This window comes from Phodopus roborovskii, unplaced genomic scaffold (genome assembly GCF_943737965.1).
Source record: "Phodopus roborovskii unplaced genomic scaffold, PHOROB, whole genome shotgun sequence".
NCBI lineage: Eukaryota > Metazoa > Chordata > Mammalia > Rodentia > Cricetidae > Phodopus > Phodopus roborovskii.
The window spans coordinates 51,154,308-51,174,004 of NW_026126480.1; the positions used below are offsets into that span (position 1 = coordinate 51,154,308).

Here is a 19,697-nt window from a genome sequence, read left to right on the forward strand (position 1 = left end):
TACGTGTCACTCCCTCCCCCGACACCTCCTCAAGTCCCAGCAGTGGGGCCTGGCAAGCTATCAGGATCTACCCTGTCTATTTACTGCATCTGGCATCTTCATGCTGTATAACCGAGCCCAGTAGACTCATTGGTTCCTTGGGGTGAACTTGGGTGGACTCGAATTTTGGATTGTTATTAGGACCTTAAGAGGGTGGACATTGTTCACATCTTTCCCTAAGGAAGCGATTTAAACAGCACCTTCCCTCAGAGGCCTTGGAGACCTAGCAGCTGGACACTTTAGGTCTGGAAGTGACAGGTTTCCCCACAGGAGGCACAGATCTTATACAACCCAGGTTGGCATTTCCAGGATGTTTACTGAAGCTGGGTGCAGGAGGGCATGGGGGTGAGTGGCCGTGGGTAAATAGTGAATTTTCTATTGAAAATAAACAGGGCCCACATCCAGCTGAGAGGAACATTCCTGAAGTCCTAGCAAGGCCAGGGTTTTCTGTTAATAATTCTCTACACACAAGGACAAATGCCTCGTTCCTGTTTCTGGAGCTTCTTGAGGGGATAGGTGAAAATCACACAAATTTCTGGAATTCAGGGACAACCCATTGTCAAAGCAGTAGAAAACACCACCTGTTTGTTCTGAGTCTTTGGGGGTCTTGGTGGGGAAGGTGTCAGCCTCCTGGTTCTCAGTGGCTCGTGCTGGGTGGCTGCAGGTTTTCTGTCTGGCCGGGGCTGTACCCTCCTCTTGTCTTTTCTGTTCTATTTGAGATGACCTTCTTTTGACAAGGTTTGGGAGATGTAGGAGAGGTCAGGTGAAGGGGTTGAGATGTGTGTTTCAAGGTACCAGGACCACTTAATCCTGAGGCTGAAATACATATAATGGCTTCCAGTGTGGCTTCAGGAACAGGGAGAGAGCTTCCTGTGTATGTAGCTCCAGAGTCCATCAAACTGACTATATTAGCCATCACAGACCTGGTTTCACAAGTGCTGCCCTCCCCCACCTGTTCTTTAGGTCAGGCAGGTCATCTCAGGTCAAAGGAGTCCTGGTTGTTTCCTTCCATTTCTCTTTCCCTCTTGGGCCTTCACAGTGACCATACTGGTCTACAGAGAGAGCTCCAGGTTAACTGGGGCTAGACAGAGAAACCCCATATCAAAAAACAAGCAAAACAAAACAAAAAAGCAAGCAAGCCAGGAGGAGCAAGCCCATGAAGCAGCATTCCCCGCTGGCCTGGGACTTTCTTTTCAAAGGCCTAACCGTATTTTGAATTATGTGGTCACATACTTGTATATGACTGAGGCTTATGTAAAATATCTAACCACAGTTTACTTAAGCTGCTAAGTTAGGCTGCAGTCAACACTTTAACTTCTCTCTGACTTTCGTCAGAGATGGTCTGGACCATCGTCACAATTTATGTCTCCTACTGTGCACCCTTTGGTCACCTTTTGGCCTTTTAATCTCATTTTATAATTAGACAGGGCTTCCCACCTCCACCACAGCACTGCAGAGTTTTGCACTAGTCTCTGTTTATTACTCACCTGTGAATTCCATTCTTTGTGTTGTGCTGTTGGCTTTTAGTTTTTTTGTTTTTGTTTTTTGTTTTTTGTTTTTCCTTTCAGCTTAGGGAACTCCATTTAGCCTTCTTGTAAGTCAGTGGTAAAACCCCCTATGAGCTTTTGTTTGCTGGGGAAAGTCTCTGTCTCCTTTTCACTTGAGGAGTTTGCTGGGTATAGTTGGTGAAAATCCAGTTACTCCTTTAAGTGTTCCTTTGTCTGTAAGGAGTCACTTTTGTCTTTCTACATTCAAAATTCTTTCTATGTTTGATTTTGACCAGAGACCTTAGAAAAAGTCATGGTCAAACCAACCCTAAGAAGCCAAATTGAACACAAGAAAATACACCCAAAGAAATCACATGGAGGCTCATTGCAATCAAAGTGAGTTTGTGTGTTCTAACCTGACCCAAAGATAAATCTTTTTATAGGCATAAGAAGTGAGGCAGAAGTTCCTGTCTTGGAGCTGCTTGTTCCCAAATAGGGCAGCCACTTCCCAAATTACCACACAGAGGCTTAATATTACTTATAAATGCTTGCCCATTAGCTCAGACTTATTATTAACTAGCTCTTACATTTAAAGTTAACCCATATCCCCTATTTATACTCTGCCATGTGGGCAGTACCTTTTCTCAGTACACCAAGCCCATCTTATTTTCTCTGTGTCTGGCCAGCATCTCCTGCCTCTGCCCTTTCCTTCCCATCATCCTTAGTTTAGTCTCTCCACCTATACTTCCTGCCTGGCTGCTAGCCAATCAGTGCTTTATTAAGCCAATTCAAGTGATAAATCTCTACAGAGTACAAGAGGATTTTATTCCATAGCAAGGCAGTTCCATCAATAGCACTCAAGACATCAAAGTTGTTTTTGGATATCTGCCAGGGAATTTTCATTTGGGAGGACCTGCAGGACAAAGACAGTGTTGATGGAAGATAGTCTCTGGGAGGCTAATGGAAGAGAGAGCTTCCCGTGGTGCATGGGGCATGGGTGGAGGAGCTTCCTTGTAGACAGACTGTGGGATGGACAGAAGGGAACCATAGAGAGAGTTCCTTGAGGTCCTGGTTCTGTAGCCTCCCACACATGGCCTTCTGTCATTCCTGTTCTGTAACCTGTCCTCTAGAAAGAATAAAAGAACATCATTATTTTTTTCCCTGTAAGATGGGAAACCAGAGATGCCAAGGTTAGTCTTGTGAAAACACAGGTGGGACCAGCTATCTCAGAGGATTCACCCAAGTGCATGATGATGAGGCTCTGGTGATGGTGTAGTTATGAACAACTAAGTCTGTGGCTTGTGGGTTCTTGGACACCTCTCTGTCTCCTGGCTTTGGTCATAGCCTACTTTGTTCTTCTGCCGGGTCTGGCTTGAGCACATCCTGGACAATTGGAAGTAGGTATGGAAAAATGTAAGTCTTTCTGTAGAGGGATGAGGAGAGGAATGTGGGAGAAAGGAATGGAATACAGAAAAAAAAATTGCAAGCTGATGCTGTCATTCCAAGTGAGGGAGGGACACAAAGTGAGGACCAGGGATCTCACTGGGCAGGTGCCTCCATAGAGGAGGAAGCAATTCAGCTTAGTTGAATGTCTTCAGGAGATCCAGGGTGATCCTTGGGAATACCTGACTTGATATATAAAATAAAGAGAAATAGATCTTAAAGAAAAAGAATTAATACTCCCGAGGCTCAGTGGTAGAGGGCTTGCCTAACAAGCTTGAGGCCCCAGGCTCCACACTCACTGCCTTAAATATACAAGTAATGTTGGTTGGTGGTACCTCCAGCTGCCAACCCTGTTTATTGGTTGTAATAGTTTTTGGTGGATTCTTTAGGATTGTTATGTACAGTATCTATAGAGTTCATTTTTTTTTCTGCCCTTCTTCTCCTGCCTTCCTGCCACCATCTCCCTTCCTTCCTCTCTCCCTCCCATCCCTCTCCCTGTAAATCAAGTAAGGTCTATGCCACTGAGCTTCAAGCTAGCCCTAGATACTTGTCTCTTCCATTCTAATCTTGTTTTCTAGTCTACAATATCTACTATAGATTCAGTTTTAAATTTTTTTATCCATTCTTTGAGAATGCCATACATGTTTATAGTGTGCTTTGATAATATTCACCACATTACTACTCTCCCAACTCCCTCCAGACACCTCTCGCCCCTTTTCTCCACCCCAACTTTATGTCCTCTTCTTTTTCTCTTTTTATCACTCATGGAGTCCAGAATTAGTGATATCTGAATGCCCATGGGCATGAAGCATACTCTGGAGCATGGTCAGAATACCCAGGGCTACATCCCTGAAAAAACTTGATTTTCCATCCCCCAGAGGCCACATTCTCAGTGGCCTCAGCTAGAGTAGCAGGGTAGAGAGTGGAGACTACTACCAAGGCTCTCCATCACCCAAGCTGGGATGTTGACTGGCTTGATCTTCTGCAGGCAACCACAGTTTTCAAGTTCATGGGTGCAATGGCCTTGAAATGTCCTGAAGACATCATAGCTCTGCATTCTTACCTGACTTCTGGCTCTATCTGCATGTACAACTTTGTGCCAGAAGAGGGCATCAGATCCCTCTATAGATGGTTGTGAACCACCATGTGATTTCTGGGAATTGAACTCAGGACCTCTGGAAAAGCAGCCAGTGCTCTTAACTTCTGAGCCATCTCTCCAGCCTGACTTCTGGCTCTTATATAGTCTTAGCCCTCCTCTTCTGCAATGTTTCCTGAGCCTTGGTGGCAGGGGTGTGATAAAGTTGTACCTTTTGGGGCTGAGCACTCTACAGACATTTATTCTCTGCATTTTGACAAATTAGGAGTCTCTGTACTGACTGCAGTCCACCACAGGAAGCTTTTCTGATGGGGCTGGAAGCTGCTCTAATCTATGGGTATAATGATAAACATTTAGAGGGCAGTTTGATACTATATATATTTAGCCAAGTTTCTCTCCCTGGGGTCTGTTCCCCTCATGGATTCTTGGCCAGATTTACTATATCAGATAAGTGTTTCCTTCTGTGGAGTAGATCTTAAATCCAAGAAGAAAGTGGTTGGTTCCTTCATAGCATTCATGCCACTATTGCATTCCCAACCATATTTTGCCATAACAGTTACTATTGTGGTCCACAGGGCTCACAGCAGGGTAAGACTGTTGATTACTTTCTTCCCAAAGAGCCTACATAGCAGTTTTAGGTGATAAGAAAGCTCTCCAGCAGGGAGGAAGCCTCTATTTTGGTACCAGCTCACTTCCAAAGTGTGCGGTGTCTTCAGCAATAGGGTCTTATCACTGGGTGTTGGTGGGTAACCAAGAGCAATGGCAGCAGCTTGTGTTGTTAGCAGAGGAGGTCTTGTAACACCTCTGACCAACAAGTGGAAGGGAACACAATATCCCTTACTTAGTGCTTGAGATTGGCAACCTGTGGCTTCCAGGAGGAGCATTAACCCCCTATATAGGTAACTTCATTTAAAATATGTATTTTAACACATGGCAAACTCGGTTTGATTCCCAGCACCCATATGTCAGCTTACAACAATCTGTAATTCCATTTCCAGGAGGTCCAACGTCTTCTTCTGGTCTCCACGGGTACCAGCCGTGCATATGATACATAAACATGTATGCAAGCAAAACACTCAAACACAAAAGGAAGTCTAAAAACATTTAAAAATTAAATGATACCTATACACAGAGACTCCTAATTTGTCAAAATGCAGAGAATAAATGTCTGTAGAGTGCTCAGCCCCAAATGGTACAACTTTATCACGCCCCTGCCACCAAGGCTCAGGAAACATTGAAGAAGAGTAGAGCTAAGACTATATGTATCATTTAACTTGTTCTTTGCCAATTTCACACATACATAATACGTTTGGTTACACCTCCTCAACCTCTCTTAGCCCCACCCTACTCATCCCCACCCCACTCAGTTCCCACTCCTCAGGGTAAGTCTCCCTCTGACCTCTATGTCTTGATTTGTTTTATGACCCATGAATTTAAATAGGGTTTTGGTGTGGGCTCAGGCATGGAGCTGTCAGCAGGAGCATAGGCAAGCCAGCAAAGGCCAAAGCACTGGAAACAGGGCCTCCTTCCCCAGCAGCCAAGACTGCCAGTAGCTGGGGGCCCACCAGCCTCTCCCTTCCCCAGTATTTTATTACTTTTTTTTTTTTTTTGCCACATTGCCTTGGTGACCTCTAGGACAGGGTTGGATAGCAGTGTCAAGAGTTGATATTGGTTGTTCTGATTCTGGGTGTTGTGTCTTCTCTCACTCTGTGGGTTTGGTTTTGTAAGTTCATAGGATGTTAGATCCTGTCAAATGCTTTTTCCACTGCCTTTGACATAATGAATGGTCTTTTACCATTTATTCCAATAGTGTGGCGTGTGACATTGAGTCCTAGACATATTCTTCTGGAGATTAATCCTTCCCACTAGGGTTCACTGTCCCTTGTACCTGCTTTTGAACAGCTGGGATTTCCTTAGCTTCTGCAGGTGTATTCTCAAGAGACATTGGGGTATGGTGTTGGATTTGGGACAGGGATGGTACTGGCCTCTGGAGATGATTTGGGAAATGTTCATTTCCATTCTCAGGGGAGACTGAGGAATCGGCCTGAGTTTCTTTAATCCTTGGCATTTGTCAAGAGGCCACCTTGGCCTGGGGTTTTCTTTGTGGAAGTTTTCAAATGAGTAATTCAGTTTCTTCTCATTAGAGATCTGCCCAGATTGTTTCTTTATAAAAATATTAAATTATGTCTGTGTGTGCAGATGAGTTCAGGGCTAGGAAGACCAGAGGTGTTGGGTCTCCTGGAGCTGTAGTTCCAGGTGGTTGTGGTTATGAACCGCCCAGTGCAGGTCCTGTGAATGAAATCTGTGACTTTGTTTCCCATCCAGAGGTGTGTCCATTTGAAGTTGCTCAGACCCCTACCCCTTTCCTAGTGTGGTCAGTTCATGGTATTGTCTTTGCCCACTTCAATCACTGGACACCCCAGCCTTTCCTCTGTTTTATCATTGGGCACCCCAGCCCCCATGTTTTCCTTCAGTAGAGAAAGGTTCTCTAGCTGTCACAGCCTTCAGATAAGTGCCTTGCCTTCCTTTATGCTCCACGGCTTTTCCAGTCTAGACTGGATGGATTTTTCTCTGACTGTGTTGTATCCCTCATCTTAGTCTGCCTCTCTTTTTCTACATTTGTAAGACAGGAGGTTATGCTGCCACTGAGGTGAGATTTTTCTAGCAGCTCTTTTTTGGTGTTGGGCATTGAGTGCTTGCTAGTCAGGCACTCTGCTGTGGAGCGGTGTCCGGGCCCCTTATTCCTCTTCATGTAGACACCCACAGACATGGTTTTCCTCCTAGCATGGCTGTGAAGACTCCCTGTGTTTTCTTTGAATGGGGTGATGGGATGTCAGAGGCAACAAAGCTCCGCTTCAGGCGCACATCTGTGACAACAGCACTTGGAAGGAAGGTGCGCCAAGTTCTGCATCATCCTCTGCCACATAGTATATTTGAGACCAGCCTGTGATACATGAGACCCCACCCCCCAAAAGCAAGGACCTGGGTTCAGTCCCCAGCACCCACACGGCAGCTCACAACCATCTGTAACTCCAGTTTCAGGGCCTCTGATGCTCTCATATATTCAGGCAAAACACCCACACACATAAAACAAAAATAAATATAAATGTTTAAAAGGGAGCAAACAAGCAAACAAACAAACAAACAAAAACGCACCAAATCCCAAATTGGATTTAAATTAAAAAAAGGTTTCTAGAGCAGCTCTGCCATCTAATTTCCCCCGTATCAATGTCTGCACGATCCAGTGCCATCCAGTTCTTTACATTCTTGACAGCAGGCAGCATTAATATTTGGTATTTTAACTGTCCTGGTAGGGATTGAGTCGTAGCTTATCTTAATTAGTGTTTTGGCAGTAAGGAAACTTCATCAGTGTGTATTCATAGTGAGTGGTGATGGCTTCATAGAGATGCCTCATTTAACTGTGTCATTCACTTTGACCATACTCTCCCCGAAACCCTTCTTCTCTTCTGTCTTTCGTTATTCTCCTTCATTTTCCCAGAGACTCTTTCTAGGATTCCGTTGGGAGAGAGAATGAGCCAGTGTCTTTCTGAGTTTGTCTTATTTCCCTTCATATAATACCCATCCAGTCTGCTTTTTTCTACAAAAGGTATTTCATTCATCACTATGGCTGAATAATATTCCATTGTGTATCTGTCACATGTTCTTTATCTGCTGGGCCCATAACGTACTGTGTGGCACTATGTGAAGCCGTGCAGGTGTCTCTGGTGCTGATTCTGACTCCTTCCCTGATCTTCCCAGGGTCAGTTCTCTCCATCCTCTGGGACCCCAGGATTAAACTCCAGTCCTGAGACTTGGCAGCAAACTTCTTTCCCTATTGTGTCATTCTTCTGGCCCTGAGTGCTCGTCTTACATCTCAGGATCTCTGTGACTCATGTATAATTTCTGGAGGGTTTTTATTTTCTAGATTCCCTGTGGTTCCCTATAATTGAGAAGCATGGACAATTTGCTTCTAGACTGGTTTTAATTGTTTTCCCTTGTGGCACCTGGAGCTGTGCTTAGCAGCAGCAGCAGTGATAGCCGATGCCTTCACCTTGTCCTCAGGGCATGAGCCTTTCCAGGAGAGCACTTACTTCCTTGACTTCTTGATGACTGGTAGGTGATGGGTTTCCTGGTAGATAATGTTTATTAAGTTGCAAAAGTTCTCATCTTATTTTTAGGAGAATTTTTGCCACAGATGCTGAGTTTTGTGAAATTTTCTCTCAGGATGACACCTTTTAAAAATTGACTTTTTAAAACAAAATATTGAACCAGCCTTGCATGATGGACTAAATTCTATCTGGTCATAGTGTATATTTATTTTTGTATATGACTGAATTACAGTTAATAATATATATTTTATATAAATATTGTATTGTGTGTGTGTAGAGAGAGAGAGAGATACAGACAGATACACAAACAGACATACAGAGACATGCAGGGACATGACCTTAGGTATCCCAGGCTGAGTTTGAACTCACTTGTAGCCAAAGGTGACCTTTGAACTTCTGATACTCCTGCCTCCATCACTAAAGTGCTATGCTTACAATGCTATTCACACCACTCACCATGCTCTATTTATGCACTATTGGGAATGGAACTGAGAGCTTGTGTATACTAGATAAGAGCTCTACCAACTGAGCTGTAGCTCCGGCTCCATTTGTGAATATTTTCAAGGAGTTCCCACCAGGAAATTCATGCTTGTCTTTGTTATTGTTGTTGTGTCTGTGTTGTTGATAACCAAGGTTTTTCATAAACTTTATTTACTTATTTTTCTGTTGTTGATACAGGTGTTCTTACTGAAGGGTTCCAGACAGTGAGTTGGGACATATTCTCTCTTCTTCTGTTTTCTAGGAGACATTGTATATAGTTGTAATTATTAATTCTTCTTTTACCAATATTTATAAACAGTTTGACAATTTTACATAGTATTTAATGTATTTTGGTCTTATTCATCCTCCCTTACCCATTCTCACTTATATTCGCCTTTAAATATTTAATGCAGTTCCTCAGTGAGATCAGGTATATTTGGAGGTCTCCTTTTTTTGTTCCTACTAAACTGTGAGTTTTAAAACTAGGAATTAAATTTCCTAATAGGTATAGGGAATTATCCAAATTATCCATTCACATTGGGCACACTGTAATTTAATTTCTTGATGAATTGGCTTATTTCATTCTTCCTATGGAATATATATGTATGAAGTTGATTGTAGTGTTGTGCCATAGCCTCTGCCTGTGTGTTCTGTGTTAATGCCTCCTGGATCATCCCTGGGGTGGTTTGTCTATGGTCTGTGGTGATACTTCCTATATTTTGTCCCTGGGGTGTGTTGTCTGTGTGGTCTGTGCTGATGCCTCAACTTTTTTCTGTGTGGGGGGGTATAACATTAGAACTGATGTGTGCACAGTGTACAGGGTGATTAACATTTCCACCTTTTCATGTTATTGTTTCCATATTTTGGGAACCTTCAACACCTTCTTTAGTTATTCTGGAACATATAATTAACTGCAGGATGTAATTGTTCTATTTTGCTCTATACCTTTAGAATTGCTTCTCTCCTATGCTGTGCTCTGATGTCTGTTATCCATCTTCTCATTACTCCCTCCTCCTCCATGTCTTTGACTCTTGACACCCCCATTCTACTCTGTGGTCCTCTGTAATCTAATCAACTTCTTAACTTCCATAAATAAGACTACGTGGAATTTGTCTTTCTGTACCTGGCTTATTTCCTCCATATTATGGCCTCCAGTTCCATCAGAGTTGCCTATGTGTTTGTAAAATTTGCTGTCTTCTTTCAAGTTTCTTGATGTAGGAATGAAGAGCTTGAGATTCCTATTCATTTGTAATGTATACATTGAGAACTGTGGATTCCCATAAGCAATAGAAAAGGATGTGTCATGTTGTTCTGGGTGGGATGAAGTGTGGAATTGCCTCTTTCCTATTAGCCTGCCAGTTTTTTTCACGCTCTTAACTGCTCTTCTTTGTGTATATATATCAGAATTGCTGCTTTGTCAATTACCATTTTAATCATTATATGATATTCTTTTCTGTTGTTGTTTTTTCTCATAAAGTATGCCCGATCTACTATTGTCTTGATTGTCTTGAATTTATGTTGCAAAAAGTGTTTTCCCATCATTCTGTTTTCTACCTGCCAATGGAATTGTATTGGAAGTGAATTTTTGTAGCCTTTATATAATTATGTCTTTTAACAAACCACCGTTTTTTAATTAGCATAATTTTGACCATTTACATTTAAATGGAATTATTGCATGTAAGGGCCTGTTACTTCTTTGGGGTTTCCTGTTCTCTTTTCCTTTCTTTTTGTGGGTTATGTGAATATTTACAGAGTCTCATTTTTGCTTACCTGCTTTAGGAAGTGTTTTTGAGTGGGTCTGTTGCACAACCGAGTGTTTGCTCTAGGCACTGTATACACTAACCTTATCACCACTTACTATGGGACTATGTCCTTTTATGACCCTTTGCCCTCCCCAGTTATAATTGCCAAGTATCTTCTCTACATGCATTTAGAGTCATATCAGATATGCTATAGTTTAAAAAAAATGTAATTGTCAAACAAATTTAGAAAATTGCATATTTTTGCTCATCATATGCATTTTTCCCTTCCTGCTTCATAGTCCTTCTTCTTTAATCATTTCTTTGTTTGAAGAGGTTACTTTAGCCATCTTTTAAAAATATTTCATGTATTACTATTGCATGCACATGCATGTATATGTATGATATGTGTATGTGAGTGTGCCACATGTATCATAGAGCATACCTGGAGGTCAGAGGACAGCCTCGTGGAGTTGGTTGCAGCTTGATATGGTGTTCTAGCTTCTTTTCTGTTGCTGTGACAAAACACTTTGACCAAATACAACTTGTAGAGGAAAGCAAATTTGGGTTACATGTTCAGGTCTCAGTCTTTAGATAAAGTGAGTCAGAGCAGGGACTTGAAGCAGAAACCATGGAGGAATACAACTCCCAGGCTCATGCTTAGTGGGTTGGACCTTACTATATCAGTTAACAATCAAGACAGTCTCCCACAGACATGTGCACAGTCAGTCTGACCTGGGCAATCCCTCAGCTGATATTCCTTTCTCAGGTGACTCAAGGCTGTGTCAAGTTCACAATCAAAGCCGATTAAGACAGGTGGGTTCCAGAGATTAAGTCAGGCCATCAGGCCTATACCTGGCTGGGTCATCTTGCTGGCCCCAATTTGGCCAGCCTGACAACAAGTCTGCTGCTGATAGATCCGTATGAGTGCTCTGTTTTTTTTTTTTTTAAGATTATTTATTATGAATATAGTATTCTGCCTACATGTGTCTGCATGCCAGAAGAGACCATCAAATCTCCTTATAGATGGTTGTGAGCCACCATGTGGTTGCTGGGAATTGAACTCAAGACCTCTGGAAGAGCAGCCAGTGCTCTTAACCTCTGAGCCATCTCTCCAGATCCCATGAGTGCTCTGTGTTGCTCTTCGCCCACACAGAGCATTTGTCAGTCCCCTCTGTCTTCACTTGCTAAGTTCTGTGCTGCCTTCTGACTCCATGGTTCTTGATGAGAAGTCCAGCCCTTTTTTCATGGCCCATGCCTTATATTTAAGGCATTGTTTTCCCCAATTTGTTTTCTAGACTTTTCTATTGGCATTAGTTTTCACACATTTAATAATGATGTAACTTGGTATGAAATTTCATGGGTTTACCCACTCCCTCTTCTTCCTCTTCTTCTGCCTTCCTCCTTCCTTTTTATTTAAGACAGGATCCAATGTAGCCCAGGCTAGCCTAGAACACACTATATAGTCAAGTCTGGCTTTGAATTTCTGACCCTCCTGCCTTGAACTCTGGTGCTGGGATTTTAGATGTGTATCATCACCCTCAGCTAGCTCTTGCCTTCTAATGCTGCCTCTATAGGGAAGGTGGGCATGAGCCCTGCCAGACGTAAAGTGTAAAAGTTGGGGAGACATTAAAAGATAATTTGATAATACAAATTAGAATAGAAAGTTGAATTAGGCGCAAGACTTCGAACTCACCAAGATAGAGTAGATAATAGAGTATTTTCTCTGAATTTGTCAAATGCAAATGGCACACACCTTTAAACCTAGGACTCAGGAGATAGAGGCAGATGGATCTCTGTGATTCCAAGACCATCCTGGGCTACACAAGAGTGAATCAGTCTAGAAGTGTAACAGCTCACACCTTTAATCCTAGCACTAGAGACACATATAAGGAAGAAATAAAGGGTCTCATGTGAAATTCAGTTTCCAGTTACAGGGAAGACAGGATCTCCATATCAGCCTTAGTAGAGGTAAGAGCTACTGCCTGGCTGCTTTGCTTTTCTGATCTTCAGCTTGAACCCCAATATATGTCTCTGGGTTTGTATTATTCATCCTACAAATTGGTCCCATCCGCAGCCTCTACAGATCCCCACCCAGAGAAGCTTCTGTCTCTACTGGAAGGCATGGGAGTTTTGGCCCTCTATATGACTTCTACTGATATCATTGGTAGAGTGGCCTTGTTGTCCCTGGACAGTGGTGGCAGCTCTGCCTCTCCTTATCTTCTGATCCTGGACCAGGGAAGAGCTATGTTGCAGCAGCCTGGTGCCTGGAGCCCCAGGCTGCCCAAGATGCCCAAGCCAATACTGGAGGGGAGGAGAGGATCCTTAATGCCAGTGGTGATGTCCCACTCCCCATGTCCCTGCTTGGCAGAGTTGGGGACCTTGGTACAGCCACATAGAGTAGAGACCCAAGCTCTCACTTGGGCTTGCTGCTGGGGCAGGTAGGGACTGGCCAGAGTTGCTAAAAAGTCCTTTGACTGAAGACAGAAGGCTTTTGTTATGGTATTTCTTCTGTCCCACTGGGGTTTCTGGCAGGTTTGTCATGATTATGTGATTGTTCCTGAGACAACATGAGCAATGTCTGCTCACTTCAGATAGAGCACCGATAACTAAATCACAGACCAAAGCAATCACTGCACCCTAACTCAGTGGACCAGTGAGCTTGGTAACAGGAGTGTATGTGAGGGTACTTAAATGAAGATGCACAAGGGATTCTCACAGGAGCCATGGGTGGGAGTTATATATGCAGGAGCATGGGTGACTTAAAGGTAGCTGCATCACCGGAAAGCCCCACACCCAGTATGGCTGATGACTCATGAAAACTGCTTGTAGGCAGCTCCACTGAAAAGTCTCCTCTCCATAGCACCTGTCACTGTTCATATAGCCTTGGCTGAGCTCTCGCTAATCTTTTAACTTCTCCGGCTTTAATTTCTTGTGTTCAGGGCACCTTGGGTCCCTCCTGCCTTCCCGAAGAAATAGCTGCACAACAAATGTGTGTGGGATGATGGAGCAAAAGAACCCAGGACACTCACAGATGTAACCACCTCTCCCCTCCAGGCCCACCTCCCAGAATCCTGTTTGCTTTGCATCCAGCATCTGGGGCCAGCTGCTTTGGGGAAGGGAACCAGCTCAATTTTTCATTTGTCTAAAGAAAAAAAAATTAACTGTTGGTGTTTAAGCCCAGAAAGCCCCAAATCTGTAGAAAGTTGGACCCTGTGCCCCTCACAGTCCCACCTGATGGTGCCCTGCCCCTGTCTTCACAGGTCTAGAAGCTTCTCCACTCTCTCCATCTCGACCATCCAGAGCACAGACTGTGGCTGCTGTAGGGAGCCTTCCTGTGGGACCCAGTGTGCTGACACCTCTGGTGAGTGAGAGCCTGGTTTTCTGTCCTGTCACAGGGACAGTGCTGATGTTGCCAGATATAAAACCATAAACCTGCCCCAAATATTGATAGATTTTTGATGTGATGTGATATATGTGTATTGTGTACCTCTGTATGTGCACACATGTTCAGTGTTAGGAGCTTTCCTCTATTGTTTCCCAGTGTATATTTTGAGACAGGGCCTCTTGTCAAGCCTGAAGTACAGATTATCTTTCTCTGCCCTCCATCACTGGTGCTACAGATGTGTGCTGCTGTGTTCATTGATGTTACAGATGTGTGCTGCTACGCTCACTGGTGTTACAGATGTGTGCTGCCATGCTCACTGGTGTTACAGATATGTGCTACCATGCTCACTGGCACTATGGATGTGTGCTGCTGTGCACAGCTTTGCATGGGTGCTGGGGATCTAAACTCAGGTCTTCAGGCTTGGGCAGCAGGTACTTTATCTTCTGAACCAACTCCCCAGCCCCTACTGTGTAGCTTTCATCTCTCCTCTTTGTAGTGGCGTTGTGTCACAATGTCAAAAGGTTGGATGTGCCCATGAGAGATGATCTTGAATATTTCATTTTCCCAAAGCATTCTGGGTCATCTCAAGTCATGTTCTCCCCCTATGGGTGTCCCACATACCTGCCAGCACTTCATCAGCCTAGAGGGTCCTCCATGCTTGGGACGGTCTTTTCGGGAGTAGGAGAGAGGTCCTAAAGTAGATGTGGAAGGGTGGAGATGGCACTGCCTCGGTCTCATGAAGAGGAGGTTGGGGGCCCAGGGTCTTGTCATTCAGGAGTTAGACTGTGGCTCCAGGGCTGGTGCTGGTGCCTGTCCACTGCCTTTTCTAGAAATAAAATTTTAGTTTGTTGATTGTGGTAAAATACACACAACATGAATTTCCATTGTAACAGCTTTCGCCGGATAGTTTGGTGGCTTCTGCTCTGTCATGTGGCCATTCCCAGTGGCTTCCCAGAAGGAAGCTCTGCCCCATTGAACATTCAGTCCCTCAGCCCCGGACTTTTTGTGTGTATGGATTTGACTGGGGACTTGACACAGGTGTAATCAGGTCTGGCCAGAAAGTGATTGATGTCTGCTCCATTCTGTGGTGTGTATTTGAGCTTCATCCCCTCTTATGGGGGTTATTGCATTTGGAGGCATATTGTGTATCATATAGCTGTGTCATGTAGGTGGGTGCTATCCTTTCTCATGGGCAGATGCCTGGCAGTGGGTGCTGTTTAACCTCTGAGGAGCTGTGTGATGATTGTCATCCTAGTGGTTATGCAGAGCTGTCCCACTACTGTTTGGAAGGATTTCAATTGACCATCCTCAACATGCCTACTGTGGTGCTTGTGCTGTGGGAGGTTGACCTACCTCTTTGTCGTGAGAAATTTGAGGCCTGGGAACTGAAGGGTTGGGTGGCACTTCAGAACCTCATGGTGGCTTCTGCTGAATGACTTCATGTGCAGAGGGCTGGGTGCTCAAGCAGGTATGGTTGAGCTGTATGTGGGAGACAGCAGCTGGATGTCACCAATGAAGGGAAATGGTAGCTGGATGTCACCACCACTCTAGTCAGAGTCCTGGGTCCTTGGCTGTCTTGCTGAAGAGAGAATGACTCATCCCAGGATTCCTTGGGGCCTAGACTACTGTTCAGCACTTCCTTACATGTTTGTCAGGGGTAACCAGCATTTGTGGGCCTGACATGCTGGTCCCTAGGGCTGTACTCATATTTGGGGCCCACTGGGAGATGAAGCCTGGAGCACCCAGGATTGGTTGGAATGTGGACAGGGAATGTGACCCTGCCTTCTTAGAAGTTTGGATCTAGGGAGTGGGGGCTGTTCTCCTGTCTTAATGCTGTCCATGCAATGTGAGCACAATCGGGCCGAGCCCAGACCTGGGCCTGGACCTGGTCTGTCACTCGGTACCATGGGAGCCAATGACCCTCTTTCAGCAAGTGCTATTCAGCTGGATGGCAGTGGCCGAGCTCAAGGACCTACCAAAGTTGAACTGTTTTTGTCCTCTCTGAGATTGCCTTGGGGGACCTGCTATCAGATGCATGTGACAGGTTGACAAATGACTTCAAACTCACAGAATCCTGATCCCTTGATCCTATGTGGCCCAAAGGGAGCTGACAACACGATTGGGTTGAATGCCTTGTGTGGGGGAGATGGCCTGATTATTATTGATAGTCTCTTAATGCCATCAGAGCTCTTGCATAGAGGCTGGGGGAAGCCTGGTGAGAGAGGAGGTGTCTCATGAGGCCAAGGTAGAGCCTAGAGAAGTGCAGCTATGGGAGCAGGTGGGTAAAGGACTTGTGCAATCTGGTGTCCCAAGTTTGGTCCTCAGAAGCCCCATAGAGTTAGAAGAAGAAGACAGATTCCATCAAGCAGTTCTCATGTGTGTTACAATATGCATGATGATAATGATGATAAAAGATGCAGCCATGACTCATGGATACTTGAGGCCACAGGAGCTGAGGGATGCAGAGGGATGCAGAGGAGCTCTCTTCTGGAGTTTGAGGGGCTGGGAAGTAAGGTATTGCTCACATGGATCTTACTGGAGGTCCAGAGTTGGGACATTGACTTCCAAGAGCAAACCTCTGGTGCTCAAGGCTAGGCTTTGGTACTTTGGGGAGTGGTTGTAGGAGACACACAGGGCATCGTAGGGAGGCAGGCTACTTTTCAAGTCTCTGGCTTTCACTCAGCAAGGAGACAGGTGTGGGCATTTGGTGCTGAAGACTCAGGTTCCCTTGACAGCACACTGGTTACTGTGGGAACGCCTGATGGTGGTTTCCTGGGCGGGCAACAAGGACAGCAGGCAGCATTGTCCTGCGATCTTTGGGATACTGAGACTGTGGGAAGGGTTAGCTTTTGTGAACACAGTGCATTAGGTGGGAGGTGAGTTCCCAGAGTTCCCTGTTGGGTGCCGCTGAAGGGACACTGAACACCCCTTGTCCTCTGAATAGGAGAATAGATACATGGCTTGTCTCCAAGTAGAGGCTGCCACCTCATCTTCCACAGGAATGTCTAGGGTGGGGCTGGGAAGATTGGGTAAGAGAGCTCCTGCTGCAGGGTGAGGCCCTGAGTTTAAATTTCCAGCACCCATAAACTAAACCCCACAAGGCTACATGTGTCTGTAACTCCAGTTTTGGGGATGGAGACAGGCAGACCCTGAGAGATGACTAGCCAGCTAGCCCAGCTGTAGCGGTGACCTCCAGTTCAGAGAAAGGGCCTGGCTTGATGCAGTAAGGCAGAGATAGAGTAAAACGTCCAGAATACTTTTCTGTGTGCTGCAGCTTGGAGCCCATGACATGAGGCATGTCAGACCATCAATATGAGGGACTCTTGGAGAACAGCATGGGCCAAAGATGGGCAAGGAGCCAAATACAATAGACAAATAGAGATCAGTTGCAGTCTTCTACCCAGAAGTGCTGGACTCTGTGATCCAGTCTGGACCTCTACCCGAGAATGCAAGAGAGCTTGCTTCCAGTCCACATGTGGCACCTGAGACCCTGCCCATAAGAGGCCAGTACCTCTAAGAGGTGATGTATAACCTGCAGTATGGATAGAGCACTGGACTATGGGAGCCTGTGCAGATAAAGTGGGGTTCACAGCCACCCTCTCATGAGCCCTGTGCTAGGAGTAATACATCACAGATGGAGGGGATCCACTAACAAAGGTGTCCTGGGTTCCAGAGCCTTTGAAAGTAGTGTGCACTGCCCAGCAGCTGTGCCCCTAGGAGATGGGATACAGAAGAACTGTGAGCAGCCACTGTACATTGGACCAAAAGATGCCACTGGAGCAGTCTGGGTCACTGTAAAAGGAGAGATGACACACGGACACTGACCCTCATCAGTAGGATTCTGATTATCCAGGCCACACATGTTGGCCAGCTGCTCTGTCTAGGACAAGCAGAGTCACACCAAAGCTGCAGGTGTGACTGCTGCTATGAATGGAATCATGGACATTGGGGATTCCAGAAGACAACAGAAAGCTAAGCGGGTATGCTTTGGCTAGGAAAACAGGGCTTTACTTTAGTCATGCCCATATTCCTAAAAGGTAGGGGCATCGTTTTATCTTTGAGAGTTATTTTTCTTAGCAATTTACACATTGATATAAAATTCTCATAAAAGTTATTGTGATGGCTTGATTGTCAACCTAACTGGGTCTGGAATCAACTGAGACACAACCCTCTGAGCCCTCCCGTGAAGGATTTTCTTGATCAGATTGTTTGAAGTGGGATGCTTGATGCCATCCTTCAGCAGCAGCCCACATAGAAGGAGGGGATGAAGGAAATTGCCTTCTTGCATCACTCTCAATGCGAAGTCCATCTTCCGATCGCTGTAGCATTCCTTTACCAACACAAGGACCAGCTTCATCAGGCTTCCGACATAGACAGAATCCCAGCAGCCCCCCAGGAATCCACCAGGCCTTCAGCATCCAGCCTCGCTGACTGAGCAGCTGCTGAATTCTCCATCACTCTGGATGAGCATAGTTGAACTACCCAGACTGTGTCATGCAAGCCAACATAACACATCATCTTTTAAAATGTACTCATCCTGTCAGTGCAGTTCCTCTAGAGAGTGATGTCTAATACAGTTACTGCTGTAATGTGTCTAAGTCAGTGATTCTTAGCTATGCTGTATAATCTTGCCACTATCTATTCTAGACCATTCTTGCCTCCCCACAAAACCAAACAAAACCAGTTCAACAACAATCACTCTTTACCACCAACCCCCCCACCCAACCCTCCGCATGGCTCTGAGTAACTACCAACCTGTTTCTGGACACTGCATAGTAATGATTAGACAGAGTATGGCCTTTTGTGCTCTATGATTTCACTTGGTGTAGTGCCTTTAAGGCTCACCCACCCTGTAGCCTGTATCCGTGCCCTGTTCTTTTTCATGGTTGCCTGGGTTGATTCTACATCTTGGTGATTGCCAATGAGGTGGCAATGAGGGGAAGGATTGGAGGTAGACAAATGTTTTTTCTGCTCATGGGTTTGGAGTGAGGAGAGGAACTGCTACCTCCATGGGTGTGGCCCACACAGTGAGAAGCTTCTCTTGACTGGCAGCCTGAACATATGGGGTGGATAGTTCCTGACTCTGCCCTGATAGTTCCTGTGGCTCTCTTAGGGTGCAACAGCCTTTCTTGGAGACTTCTCATACTGCTCATACCAAGGAAACAGTTTCCAATGAAAAAAATGAGAATTTTAAAAATATTATTTATATTTATTTATTTATTTACTTACTTATTTTACCCACAATGGTAGCCAACCCTGTTCCAGGTTAGGAACTGGGGGATGCTCCTGAGACCCTAGGATTAGAGGGATCATGGAGAGAGGCTGAGGCTTGGCCCTGTGTGGAGGTCATTGTCCCTGAGGAGAGGCCATGAAGTGGTGAAGGAACAGCATGTGGGGACCCCCGCCACTGGGGACCCTGGGAGGATTGCCAAGGTCAGCAGCGGCTGTGGAGTGGAGTCTGCCTGCGTCTGTAAGACAGGTTATGTATGCTGTGGATAGCAGAGCGGAAGTGGAGCTGCTCAGGCCTGTGGGAGCACAGATGTTGGTGAGTGAATCCCAGATGCAGGATGTTGAGTTACAGGGTTTCATTTACACGGCTGTGTTTGGTTTTGCTTTGTTAGGATTGTGACTATGCCCTGGTTCTTCCCTTTTGGGATAAGGAAGAGCTTAACTTGATTTTGATTTTTTACAGGAGACTTTGGACTCAAGAGACATTGACTATCTTAAAGAGACTGAACTTTTTTAAATGCTGAAATTAAAAAAGAAAAATTTATGTGTGTGATTTGCCTGATTGGATGTCTGTCAACTATGTGTATGAAATACTCATGGAGGCCAGAATAAAAAAAATCAGATTCTTTGGAACTGGAGTTACAGATAGACAGTTGTGTGTAAGAAAGCAAATTGAGCAAGCTATGG

The 19,697-nt window shown here is 45.0% G+C and overlaps 1 protein-coding gene across 1 annotated transcript in view; it reads left to right on the forward strand.

Moving 5' to 3' along the window:
- The window catches only part of Shank2 (SH3 and multiple ankyrin repeat domains 2), a 420,233-nt gene that overhangs the window by 8,474 nt on the left and 392,062 nt on the right, over positions 1 to 19,697 (forward strand). The window contains exon 2 of the mRNA XM_051193484.1: positions 13,657 to 13,757. The gene's annotated coding sequence lies outside the window, so the exon portion shown is untranslated. The remainder of the gene's footprint in view (positions 1 to 13,656; positions 13,758 to 19,697) is intronic.